At 48.0% G+C, this 14,583-nt stretch overlaps 1 protein-coding gene across 1 annotated transcript in view; it reads right to left on the reverse strand.

Annotated features, from left to right (window-relative positions):
* Nucleotides 1-14,583, reverse strand: part of lrp6 (low density lipoprotein receptor-related protein 6) — a 122,726-nt gene that overhangs the window by 39,926 nt on the left and 68,217 nt on the right. The window lies entirely within an intron of this gene.

Raw genomic sequence — 14,583 nt, forward strand, 5'->3', positions numbered from 1 at the left:
TCTTCAACGATCTAGTCTAAACTATCTAGGAGTAATCGGCAGAATCCCAGCCACGAACACGCACCAGACCACGTACAAATCCCACCCACATAATTACAGGCAGATAAAATTAAAGGTGACTGGATATGATTACAATATACGGAGCTAAGCCAAATGGCCACTACAGCTGTAATACTAGTGTGAAACCAAGTCCATGGTTCAATGTTTACGAAGGAACTGCAGATGCTGGAAAAATCAAAAATGCTGGAGAAACTCAGCGGGTGAGGCAGCATCTATGGAGCGAAGGAAATAGGTGACGTTTCGGGTTGAGACCCTTCTTCAGACTGATATGGAGGTGTTTGGGGGTGGGGGGGGGAGCTGGAGGAAATTTCTCCCCCCCCCCCCCCCCACCTCTACATCAGTTTGAAGAAGTTATCGTTGTCCCGTCTCCAGAATCTCATCCTTGCCTGAGCAAATATGTATTTGGTTTTAAGAACAAGTCAATCTACAATCCTCACGGCAAGACGCTGTATGACAAGACGGAACCAAGTGCTGGAGTAACTCAGTGGGTCATTTTAAGAGGCTCAGTGATATTTAAGAGGCTTTTGGATAGGCAGGGCATGGAGGGATATGGACAGATGAGAGATAGTCGGCATTAGGTACGGCACAGATATTGTGGGCCGAAGGTCCTGTTCTTGTGCTGTACTGTTCTCTGGGTCAGGCAGCATCCCTGGAGGACAAGGGTGGGCGATGTTTTGGGTCAGAAGCCTTCTTCTTGTGGTACGGGGGAGAATGCTGGAACATCGCGGTCAGTTTGAAGAAGTGTCTCCCATCCATGTTCTCCAGGGATGCTGCCTGCCTGACTGATAGAACAGTAGCTGTCCATTCAGCCCAAAATCTCAGTGCCGAACGTGACCTGTAGGACATAGAACAGCACGTTACTCCAGCATTTGGTGTCTTTATTTGTAAACCAGCACCTGCAGTTCCAGGGTAGATCACAAATGCTGGAGAAACTCAGCGGGTGCAGCAGCATCTATGGAGCGAAGGAAATGGGCAACGTTTCGGGCCGAAACCCTTCTCCGTGTGTCCACGTTCAGGCAATAAAAGGAGTCGAGCCTAACACAAGCCCTGAATATTGCAGCACGCCACGCTCCCAACATCGTGACCACAATCAGGCTTCAATCCAAGTTAGAATCTGCTGCACACATCTGCTACCCATTTCATATTCTTTAATTCCATGTGACTGCAGCGTTTGGATTGCAGCCGGACGATAGATTCCAGTAATTAGAAACTCTAAACTTCGTCAGATCATTCTCTGCCGACATACTTTATCTGAAAGAATGCAAGATCCATGCAAGCCCAGCGCTGAATATATTATTCAAAACGTGCCTCCACTCACATGGGAGGGGGGGGAAATTGCAAGACAGAGTGTGCATTGGGTTAGTGACTGCATAAAACAACTGCACCATTTAATGGTGGATAAAAATGCTGGAGAAACTCAGCGGGTGCAGCAGCATCTGTGGAGCGAAGGAAATAGGCAACGTTTCGGGCCGAAACCCAGAAGGGTTTCTGCCCGAAACGTTGCCTATTTCCTTCCGGGTTTCGGCCCGAAACGTTGCCTATTTCCTTCAGGGTTTCGGCCCGAAACGTTGCCTATTTCCTTCACTCCGGAGATGCTGCCGCACCCGCTGAGTTTCTCCAGCACTTTTATCTACCTTCGATTTTCCAGCATCTGCAGTTCCTTCTTGAACAAACTGTTAGAAATGCCACTTGGAGTTAGTGGAAATGGTGTGAGATTGCTCGACCTTTTATAAACTCAAAGTCAACTTTTGTCTACCTTCGATTTTCCAGCATCTGCAGTTCCTTCTTAAGGACCATTTAATGACTGGTCCTTGCCACAGTGCTTCAGGCAGCTTCATAAAGACCTGGGTTTGGCCCCTGGGCAGAATTATCCCACCTCTTTCCCAATTACACCTTCTTCCAAACTTGCAAAACTCACAAAATTCTTAAGGGGTTTGGACAGGCTAGATGCAGGAAGATTGCTCCCGATGTTGGGGAAGTCCAGGACAAGGGGTCACAGCTTAAGGATAAGGGGGAAATCCTTTAAAACCGAGATGAGAAGAACTTTTTTCACACAGAGAGTGGTGAATCTCTGGAACTCTCTGCCGCAGAGGGTAGTCGAGGCCACAGTTCATTGGCTATATTTAAGAGGGAGTTAGACGTGGCCCTTGTGGCTAAGGGGATCAGGGGGTATGGAGAGAAGGCAGGTACGGGATACTGAGTTGGATGATCAGCCATGATCATATTGAATGGCGGTGCAGGCTCGAAGGGCCGAATGGCCTACTCCTGCACCTAATTTCTATGTTTCTATGGCCCTTGCCACAGTGCTTCAGGCAGCTTCATAAAGACCCGGGTTTGGCCCCTGGGCAGAATTATCCCACCTCTTTCCCAATTACACCTTCTTCCGAAAACCAATTAAGTTTGATCCCCCCCCTCGATACAGACGGCATTGGTTTAAAAGGATCAAAGTCCAGGAATGCGTGTTTGGTTGTAATTCAGTCTTTCCATTTCGTGTAAAGGGGAAAGAAAGGAGGATCTATTTAAAGAAATCAAAAAAAACTGCAGCAAAAGTTCAACTTTTTGCCTCCTGGCCTCTCCAGAACAAATCTGAATTCATGTTAGATCTTGTCATTTAAAAAAAAAAACAACCCCTTCACTATCCAACATTTCCTTCCCCGTGCAAACCACAGTGCGGTGTTGGTTTCACATTCTCAGGCCCAGCATCATCTTCAACCACAGCAAGAATATTGTCTCTAACTCCAAACACCTGTGACCACACGGCAAACACCACCTTTGCGAGACATACTTTAGAGGCACTGCAAACTTGAAACAGACATAACAAAAAACCAAAGGCTCCCGACTGCACCTTCAACAGACCATACAACCAAGGAGCATAGAAACATAGAAACATAGAAAATAGGTGCAGGAGTAAGCCATTCGGCCCTTCAATATGATCATGGCTGATCATCCAACTCAGTATCCTGTACATAGAAACATAGAAATTAGGTGCAGGAGTAGGCCATTCGGCCCTTCGAGCCTGCACCGCCATTCAATATGATCATGGCTGATCATCCAACTCAGTATCCTGTACCTGCCTTCTCTCCATACCCTCTGATCCCCTTAGCCACAAGGGCCACATCGAACTCCCTCTTAAATATAGCCAATGAACTGGCCTCAACTACCCTCTGTGGCAGAGAGTTCCAGAGATTCACCACTCTCTGTGTGAAAAAAGTTCTTCTCATCTCGGTTTTAAAGGATTTCCCCCTTATCCTTAAGCTGTGACCCCTTGTCCTGGACTTCCCCAACATCGGGAACAATCTTCCTGCATCTAGCCTGCCCAAGCCCTTAAGAATTTTGTAAGTTTCTATAAGATCCCCCCTCAATCTTCTAAATTCTAGCGAGTACAAGCCGAGTCTATCCAGTCTTTCTTCATATGAAAGTCCTGACATCCCAGGAATCAGCCTAGGAGCAGAATTAGGCCATTTGGCCCATCGAGTCTACTCCGTCATTAGATCTATCTCTCCCTCCTAACCCCATTGTCCTGCTTCTCCCCGCAACCCCTGACACCCGCACTGATCAAAATCCTCTCAATCTGCGCCTAGATTTAAATATCCATTGACTTGGCCTCCACAGCCATCTGTGGCAATGAATCCCACAGATTCACCACCCTCTGACCAAAGTCTATCTTCAGTCTACATTTCATTTGATAATTTCCACTTGCTTTAAATAAACATACAATTAAAATAGGAATAGCCAAAATCTATTTTTAACTAGTAACTATTTATTTAATATCTAATCTTTGGAAATAATATTTTAGTGTCCGGTTTCATGCCCCGGTGAAAATAATGACCCTACCAGTGACCAAGTGTAATGGAAGGGAGGCACAGTGGCCCAGCGGTGAGCCGCCAGAGACACGGGTTCGATCCTGACCTCAGGTGCTGTGGGTGTGGAGTTGGCACGTTCTCCATGACAGCGCGTGTTTCCTCCCAGGTGAATCGGCCTCTGCACAAAGCCCCCTAGTGTGTCGGGAGTGGGATCACGAGGAACTAGCGTGAGTGTGGGATCGATCGCTGGTGGGTCCGTTGGGCCGAAGGGCCTGTTTCCAACGCTGCATCATCTAATACTAAAACAGCTTGGCGACCAACAGGAATGCTAAAACTCCGTGGGAATTGGGAAAAAGTTGTCCAGCTGGTGAGGCCGAGAGTTGGGAACATTGATGGATATTACGTCCGTATTTTTCCAGTTTGTATAAACTTTCGGAAAACCTTTCAACTCGTTAGTTTAGGAATCGGCTCAATCGCCTTACACTGTGAATCGAGTTGAGTTCACCTGGGATTCACGGCAAAACTAGTGTTACATTTCACCCAAACCCAACCACGGCGTTGCTGATTACTGAAGGGCCAAATTTAGAGTTTAGAAGGATGAGGGGGCACCTCATTGAAACAGAGAGAATAGTGAAAGGCTTGGATAGAGTGGATGTGGAGAGGATGTTTCCACTAGTGGGAGAGTCTCGGACTAGAGGTCACAGCCTCAGAATTAAAGGACGCTCTTTTAGGAACGAGATGTGGAGAAATTTCTTTAGTCAGAAGGTGGTGAATCTGCGGAATTCTTTTCCACAGACAGCTGTGGAGGCCAAGTCATTGGGTATTTTTAAGGCAGAGATAGATAGATTCTTGATCAGTACGGGTGTCAGGGGTTATGGGGAGAAGGCAGGAGAATAGGGTTAGGAGGGAGAGGTAGATCAGCCATGATTGAATGGCAGGGTAGACTTGATGGGCCGAATGGCCTAATTCTACTCCTATCACTTATGGTGTTATGGCCACTCCATTTAACAAATAACCCATCAACACCGTTAGACCATCGTCGGAACAGAACAAACATTTATCACGGATACAAGACACAAAGGAATTCAGACTGAAAACTCACAATGGTGACTTTATGCAATTTCATAAATACTGGAGTTGTTAAATCTAGCAAAACTGTATTCCTGCAAACTCAGTGCAGTTCATCAAACTCAACAATAACCAGAGAACCCGCCTTCAACAAGGACAAATATTCAGAGGGAAGAAGCGAATATGAAGGGGCTGCTCAAAAAGTCTTGTGTCACCACATGCTCAAGGTTACTGCATGTAACACAGAGGGTGATTAACTCAGCAAACTGGGGCAGCAACCATGATGTAGACTTCACATTTAGTTGGGGGGTCGAGGGGGGTGGGGGGAGGATAGGAGTGGGGTAGGTCGATGGGGGATGGGTCGATGGGGGGGGGGGGGGAGAGGTGAGAGCTGACGGGGGGGGGGGGGGGCAAGGGGCATGAGGGGAGGAGGAGAGGAAGTGGGGGGAGGGGGAAAGAAGGCAGAAGGAGGGGGGGGGGAGAGTCATGGGGGGCGGGTGAAGAGGAAAGAAGTCTGAGTGTGAGGGGGGGGAGGGTGAGTGGGAGCAAAAGAGACAGAAAGATGCAGTTGAGAGGGGGGGGAAGAGGGCAAAAGAGGGCGAGCAGGAGAGGAGAAACACACACACAGGTTGAAAAAAAATCACATCCCATGACGTCAATGTCGAATAATGTATCTCGTCAGTGTGTGGATGTGAATTGAACACAGTATCCACCCCCCCCCGCACAGGCAGCCCCTCGCTGGTACCCGACTCACACAGCACACTGACAATCTCTCTCTCTCTCGTTTTCTTGTTAACTTTATCATCGTTACTTTTTTGCATGTCTTTCTTTATCTCTCCACATCAACGTCTAAATCTCTCGTTTCCCTTTTCCCTAACCAGTCTGAAGAATGGTCTCGGCCCGGAACGTCACCCATTCCCTCTCTCCAGAGACGCTGCCTGTCCCGCTGAGTTACTCCAGCATTTTGTGCCTGTCTTCGGTTTGAACCAGCATCTGCGGTTCCTCCTCACACATCCCGTCGTGTCAGCAGGTTGCGGCTTGTTCTGAAGAATGCCGTGTGTAAAGATCATACATCCATTAACACTTGTGATATCACAAAACCACCAACCTGATATTTATTTCCCTCAAAAAGAATGCAAACAAGGGAGGCTGATGTGGGGAGCAGGAAGGAACGGCAGGCTCTGCTATAAACGTCTGTGGAATACTCTGCCTCAGAGGGCGGTTCTCTGGATGCTTTCAAGAGAGAGCTAGATAGGGCTCTCAAAGATAGCAGAGTCAGGGGATATGGGGAGAAGGCAAGAACGGGGTACTGATTGTGGATGATCAGCCATGATCACATTGAATTGTTTAAGAAGGAACTGCAGATGCTGGAAAATCGAAGGTAGACAAAAGTGCTGGAGTAACTCAGCGGGTGCAGCAGCATCTATGGAGCGAAGGAAATAGACAACGTTTCGGGCCGAAACCCGGAAGGGTTTCGGCCCAAAACGTTGCCTATTTCCATCAGGGTTTCGGCCCGAAACGTTGCCTATTTCCTTCAGGGTTTCGGCCCGAAACGTTGCCTATTTCCTTCAGGGTTTCGGCCAGAAACGTTGCCTATTTCCTTCAGGGTTTCGACCCGAAACGTTGCCTATTTCCTTAAGGGTTTCGACCCGAAACGTTGCCTATTTCCTTCAGGGTTTTGGCCCGAAACGTTGCCTATTTCCTTCGCTCCATAGATGATGATCACATTGAATGCTGCTCGTTGCTGTCTCAAAGGGCTGAATGGCCTACTCCTGCACCTATTGTCTATTGTCTAAACTGGAAAGAGACACAGAGTGGTGGAGAAACTCAGCGGGTGCAGCAGCATCTCAGACAGAACAAGGGTTGTGACGTACTGGAACATCACCCATCCTTTTTCGTTCCCCCACGGATGCTGCCTGACCCGCTGAGTTACTCCAGCACTTTGTGCTTTGCTCAAGATTCCAGCATCTGCAGTTCCTGGTGTTTCCATAGTTATGTGAGGGACTCCTCAAGAAAGACAATGAATGGAAGGTTAATTAAAAGCTGCATGATCTGCTGAGACAATAAAAATAGTCACGTTTCATTTTAAAGTGAAAATTAACTATGAAACATGATGCTTGTGTTAAACCACCTCGTTTACACATGAAAGACATTCTTGCCATAGAGGGAGTACAGAGAAGGTTCACCAGACTGATTCCTGGGATGTCAGGACTTTCATATGAAGAAAGATTGGATAGACTCGGCTTGTACACCCTAGAATTTAGAAGATTGAGGGGGGGATCTTATAGAAACTTACAAAATTCTTAAAGGAATCCCTATCAAAACCCTCAGTCTGAAGAAGGGTTTCGGCCCGAAACGTCGCCTATTTCCTTCACTCCATAGATGCTGCTGCACCCGCTGAGTTTCTCCAGCAATTTTGTGTACCTTCAATCTTCCAGCATCTGCAGTTCCTTCTTGAACAAAATTCTTAAAGGGTTGGACAGGCTAGATGCAGGAAGATTGTTCCCGATGTTGGGGAAGTCCAGGACAAGGGGTCACAGTTTAAGGATAAGGGGGAAATCAATATGATCATGGCTGATCATCCAACTCAGTATCCTGTACCTGCCTTCTCTCCATACCCCCCGATCCCTTTAGCCACAAGGGCCACATCTAACTCCTTCTTAAATATAGCCAATGAACTGTGGCCTCAACTACCTTCTGCGGCAGAGAATTCCACAGATTCACCACTCTCTGTGTGAAAAATGTTTTCCTCATCTCGGTCCTAAAAGATTTCCCCCTTATCCTTAAACTGTGTGACCCCTTGTTCAGAATAATTGTCAAACACTCCAATAACAAATTCCATGATTAAACATTACAGTGATGCAAAGAGAGAAGGCTTGGATAGAGTGGATGTAACAACGCTGCAGCAGCAGCAGCAAAGTCTTGGCCCTGTTACCGCACCTCCCCCCACCCCCTCTGTGGAGGATGCGGGGAGCCACACATTCCTCAGGCACTATATCGAACGAACGGTTCTTTGACTGCATGAGCTGTAAATCGCCTCCCCGAGTCAATTTGTATTCCACTCAGTGCTGGGTAAGTCAAGGTTGCAACCTTTGAATTGTCCCTGCTTGTCTAAATGTGGGCCTTGTGTTTCATTATCCCCCAACATCGGCAGGGCGAGCTGCCACTCACAGATACAAACTTTGCCCCTGTCTAGACAGCAGCAAAAAAAAATCCACCTTTCCAGCCGAACATTGGGGGCTGCAGTCGGTCGGGGTAAAGTACTGCCGGCCTCACAATGTCGGGATTAGGATGTAAAACGAGGCATTCCCCGCACATCGGCTCTCAGTTCCCATCAAAGTCTCCTCTCTGACTTTGTGCACGGCCCTTTATCAGGCAAATCACTGTGTGAATCTCGGCAATACCTTACTGAATATAAAAAGACTCAAATGTCAGTCGACACAAATGGCCCTGGCTCCCCCCAAACAAACCCGGCCAACCGCAGCTCAGGCTAATGTTCACAACACTTCAAAGCAAGACGGGTGACAATGTAAATGCTCCAACCAGAAACACAAAAGAACCTTCAATCCCTTCCCCTCTCCCGGCCCTCCTGAGTAAACTTCACATAGACTGGGCAGCAGGGCCATGAACATTAACACAGATTAAAACTCCAGTCACAAATTCACCTCGAGGAGCAAGTTCATTAAACTAGTGCAGCTTAGTTTAGTTTAGTTTAGAGAAACAGCGTTGAAACAGGCCCTTCGGCCCGCACCGACCAGCGATCCCAGCACACTAATACTACCCCACACACACTAGGGATCATTTTTACATTTACCAAAGCCAATTTACCTACAAACCTGCACGTCTTTGGAGTGTGGGAGGAAACCGAAGATCTCAGAGAAAACCCACGTGGGTCACGGGGAGAACGTGCAAACTCCGTACAGACAGCGCCCGTAGTCAGGTTGGAACCTGGGTCACTGGCGCTGTGAGGCAGCGACTCTACCGCTGCACCACCATGTTGCCCCTGTTATAAATAAACAGAGTGCTGGAGTAACTCAGCGGGTCAGGCAGCATCTGTGGAGAACATGGATAGGTGACGTTTCACAGAGTGCTGGAGTAAACTCAGCGGGTCAGGCAGCATCCATGGAGCTAAGGAAATAGGCAACGTTTTGGGCTGAAACCCGGAAGGGTTTTGGCCCGAAACGTTGCCTATTTCCATAAGGATTTCGGCCCCGAAACGTTGCCTATTTCCTTCGCTCCATAGATGCTGCTGCACCATAACTCAGCGGGTCAGGCAGATCTGTGGAGAACATGGATAGGTGACGTTTCACAGAGTGCTGGAGTAACTCAGCGGGTCAGGCAGCATCTGTGGAGAACATGGATAGGTGACGTTTCACAGAGTGCTGGAGTAACTCAGCGGGTCAGGCAGCATCTGTGGAGAACATGAATAGGTGACGTTTTGGACCCTTCTTCAGACTGAATGACAGATTAACTGTGAAGCAGAGTCCCAATACGAAACATCACCTATCCATGTTTTCCAGAGATGTTCCCGACTCACTGAGTTACTCCAGCACTTGGTCTTCCGGTCTGGACAAGTTGGGCCAAAGGGCCTGTTTCTGTGCTAAGTGGCTCTGACTCCCTCAGTAACTCCATCGTTCTCTTGTCCCACTCCATGCACAGTTCACCACAAAGCTCTCTCTTCGTTGGGGCTCGTGCAAGCTCCTCAGCCACTCGTTCCTCCACCTTCCCCACCCGGACACGTTTGCTAAAACCCACTCGTGAAGAGAGCAGGAGTTTCAGCACAAAAGTTAAATCGGAGCGAGCGGTGGAACACGAGTGCCTGAGTGCGGGCGGTCTGTACAGACAGACAGACAGGCGTTAGTGGAATGCAACAATTAGAATGTAACACCACAGTGCCAGGTTCCACAGCGCTGGGACATGCAATACTGCAAGCGTATTACTACACGTTTAAATAGAGAGTCACACAGCAGAGAAACAGGCTCTTGAGCTCCACTTGCCAATGCCTATCAAAAACCCTACAGCGAGCAAGATAGTCCACTCGACGAAACAGACGTAGTACGGTCATGGGCAGATTCACGGGTCATTTTCGGCCCCATTTCCGTAACCGGCTTCCGTCTCCGCACCAAAGATCCCGTCGCGGAGCTAAGATACTAGTGCGGAGACGGAAGCCGGTTACGGAAACATCCTCGTGAAAATAAAAGTTCTTTGGTAAAAAATCTTCTCCTCATTTCCAGAATTATAATTTATTAACACAAACTGTTCCCCCGCAACGTTGATTACACTGCGGGTCGGGTCGGGTCGGGTCCGGTTACTGAAATGGATGAAGAAAAGACCCACGTTCCGCTCCGTTGCGTACTACACGTCAGCCCATTGCATTTAGCAGGAGTGGTCTATCTTGTGGTCTATAGGATCTTTGGTGCCGACCAAGATTCCCGATGTTTAATGAGTTTGCCTCTTTGGTGTTGTGTCTTGTTATTATTGGTGTGCTTGCTGCAAATGAGAAATTGAGAAAATGGCTGCGGGAAGTGAGCGGGAACGCTGGCGTGACTTGCTGCCACTGCTCTCTCTCCCAATTCTGTAATTTGTTGTAAACTTGTAATATTTCTGTAAACTTGTTTTAACTGTGAGGTGTCCTGGCGTGTCCTGAAAGCCGTCCATAAATAAAATGCATTATTATTATTAGTTTTGTTTAGAAATACAGCGCGGAAACAGGCCCTTCAGCCCTTCGAGCCCGCACCGACCAGCGACCCCCGCACATTAACACGATCCTACACACACTAGGGACAATATTTACATTTAACTCCAAGCCAATTAACTAACAAACCTGCACGTCTTTGGAGTGTGGGAGGAAACCGGAGCACCCGGAGAAAACCCACGCAGGTCACGGGAAGAACGTGCAAACTCCGCACAGACAAATACAGACCCGTCATAAAATCATGAGAGGAATAGATCGGGTACAGACCTCCTGCCCAGAGTGGGGGAATCGAGGACCAGAGGGCACAGGTTTAAGCTGAAGGGGAAAAGATTGAATGGGAATCTGAGGGGTAACTTTTTCACACAAAGGGTGGTGGGTGTATGGAACGAGCTGCCAGAGGAGGTAGTTGAGGCTGGGACTATCCCGATGTTTAAGAAACAGTTAGACAGGTACATGGATAGGACAGGTTTGGAGGGATACGGACCAAATGCAGGCAGGTGGGACTAGTGTAGCCGGGACATGTTGGTTGGAGTGGGCCTGTTTCCACACTGTATCACTCTATGACTATGACACCCGGGTCTATTGCGCTGTAAGGCACCAACTGGGCCGCCTATAATTTCGAATTTCTTTGGCAGTATTAAAAAATCTGGCATTCTCTGCAAACTAAATGTAATCCACATTTCCTCACGCATCTTCCAGTCTCCATGTTGATCCAGTTTAGATCCTGCCATTTCATGTAACATGCCTCAGTGCAGCTTTGTGGGATGTTGGCTAAGCCACATCTGGAGTATTGCGTGCAGTTCTGGGCTCCGCATTCCAGGTGGGACGTGCAGGATTTAGAACGGGGGTAAGAACAGGTTGACCCGAACCCTCCCTAGATTGGAGGGGATTGGCTACAGGGAGAGAGAGACCCATGTGGTCACAGGGAGAACGTGCGAACTCCTCACAGATAGCACCCGAGGTCGGGATCGAACCTGGGTCTCTGGCGCTGTGAGGCAGTGGCTCGACTAGCTGTGACGTCCGTTACTCTGGCAACACATTCACGTACGTCCGGACGTGTGCTACAATGCAGGCAGAACACAAAGTACCGGAGGAACTCAGTGGGTCAGGCAGCATCTGTGGCGGGAGACAGTGAGATACACGCATCTGCAGGATAGACTCGGCTTGTACTCGCTAGAATTTAGAAGATTGAGGGGGGATCGTATAGAAACTTACAAAATCCTTAAAGGGTTGGACAGGCTAGATGCAGGAAGATTGTTCCCGATGTTGGGGAAGTCTAGGACAAGGGGTCACAGCTTAAGGATAAGGGGGAAATCCTTTAGGAGCGAGATGAGAAAAACATTTTTCACACAGAGAGTGGTGAATCTGTGGAATTCTCTGCCACAGAAGGCAGTTGAGGCCACAGTTCATTGGCTATATTTAAGAGGGAGTTAGATGTGGCCCTTGTGGCTAAAGGGATCAGGGGGTATGGAGAGAAGGCAGGGATGGGATACTGAGTTGGATGATCAGCCATGATCATATTGAATGGTGGTGCAGGCTCGAAGGGCCGAATGGCCTCTACTCATGCACCTATTTTCTAGGTTTACTTGCATCTCCACTAAAAGTTCGCTTAGGAAGTCAATGATCTGTGTACTCTAAATGTAAAAAAGCATAAGCTTGAAAACATTGCTGGTTCAGTCTGCTGACTGTATGAAGCAAATATCTAAAATGCCAATACATTTTTAATTATTGCAATAGCTTAAAACAGAAAATTCTTCAATATGTAGCTGGATCTCAAATCTCAAAATGTCTCTGGTTGCAAATGTTTATCTGCCTTGATGACGTCTAATAGAAAGCTCATTCTTTCATGCTCACACCAATCTCGATTCAAAGCGGTGAAATCACATTTTAAGGAAATCAGTCTGACTCTATCCAAGGTTTTGACTCTATGCATGTTTAAAATCAGAGATGAACAGCATTATCTAGCTGTACATTTCAGCAAGAACCCACCACGGCATGTTTGTTTGTTTTTGAAAATAAAATTGAAGAAATGACACTAATTCCAAGTTCAAGTACTTGAGACGTCGCTTGTGGCAAACGCACCCGAATAGAGAATCATGATGGACACGAGATGTCAGCGGCTCGCTGTTTATCAGCAGCAACCAACTGTGAATAACGACAAACCAGTCTGCCAAGACGCTGGCTCCTTTCCCCACTGCATGCTGCCAGATAAACTGGGAACAAAAGCCTCGCACAGCAGCTCCCGCTGGTCCCATTAACCCCCGCTGCTGCTGCTTATTATTACCACGGGGCCACAGATTCACCACTGCCTCCCTCCCTCCGCCCGCACCTCCTGATGGATGTGTCAACGGTGCTGGAGGCAGGCTGCGTCTCCACGCCAGCACGCAGCCCGTGACCAAGCCCAGACCAAACCTCGCCGCTCACTGGATCTACACTCACACAAACGGGGCCCCATCTCAGTAACCGGCACTGGACAGCCCTGTCCATCATGGATGCTGACCCACCCCCCCCCACACACTGACCCCCCCCCACACACACACACACTGCCCCCCCCCCCACACACACACACACTGACCCCCACACACTAACCCACCACACCCGACCACAGACACTGCCCGGTCCATCACAGACACTGCCCGGCCCATCACGAACACTGACCTCTCCACCATCGAAGGGATCTACAGTAGTCGCTGCCACAAGGGCAGCCAGCATCATCACACACCCACACCACCCTGGCCACGCTCTCATCTCACTGCTACCATGGGGAAGAAGGTACAGGAGCCTGAAAACCGTGACCTCCAGGTTCAGGAACAGTTTCTTCCCAACACCACACAACACTGATCTCAACAGTAAACTATGGAGGGATTTTTGTTGCAAGGGCTTCAGGCTTTTTTTTGCAGTCATGAATTTATTGTATTTTTGTTCTTACTGCTGCTAGTAAATGCTGGAACTCATCGCACAGAGGGCTGCGGAGACCACGTCACTGGATATTTTTAAGGCAGAGATAGACAAAGTCTTGATTGGAACGGGTGTCAAGGGTTACGGGGAGAAGGCAGGAAAATGGGATTGGGAGGCAGATATCGGCCCGATTGAATGGCAGAGTGGACTCGAGGGGCCGAATGGCCTAATTCTACTCCTATAACTTGTGAAGTAAGAATTTCTTTGTCAGTACATACGACAATTAAACTCCGTGTAAGAAAGAACTGTGCAAATCGAAGGCAGACACCAAATGCTGGAGTAACTCACGGGGTGAGGCAGCAGCTCAGTCTGAAGAAGGGTCTCGACCCGAAACGTCACCCATTCCTTCTCTCCTGAGATGCTGCCTCACCCGCTGAGTTACTCCATCATTGCGCCTACCTGACAATTAAACACCTGTGACTCTCGAGGGACTTTGCGCCAGTCAGCCACCTGTGATTTTGATGATTAAATTCTCCCTGGGTAGATTTATAAAAGTTTTTGAAGGTGGTGGTATGTGGTACTGATAGTGATAGTGTAGAACCATCTATCATAGAATGGTTCACAGTTAAAAAACAGGTTAGTATTATTACTGTTCAATCATTGGCAGAATAGCAGGATTACATATAAATAAACAGCAATAATTCTATATGTTGAAACAACTCAACTTAACAAGACTGGGACAGATAATATTCAAGAAAAGAAAATTATTTGTCCTAAACATATAGGAATGTTAAGGGCTTGGACACGCTAGAGGCAGGAAACAAGTTCCCGATGTTGGGGGAGTCCAGAACCAGGGGCCACAGTTTAAGAATAAGGAGTAAGGCAGGTGGGACTAAGGGGAAAAAAAATTTGTTCGGTATGGACTTGTAGGGCCGAGATGGCCTGTTTCCGTGCTGTAATTGTTATATGGTTATATGGTTATATTTAGAACGGAGACGGGGAAACACTTTTTCTCACACAGAAAGTGGCGAGTCTGTGGAATTCTCTGCCTCAGAGGGC

This window comes from Leucoraja erinacea, chromosome 19, assembly GCF_028641065.1.
Source record: "Leucoraja erinacea ecotype New England chromosome 19, Leri_hhj_1, whole genome shotgun sequence".
NCBI classification, from domain to species: domain Eukaryota; kingdom Metazoa; phylum Chordata; class Chondrichthyes; order Rajiformes; family Rajidae; genus Leucoraja; species Leucoraja erinaceus.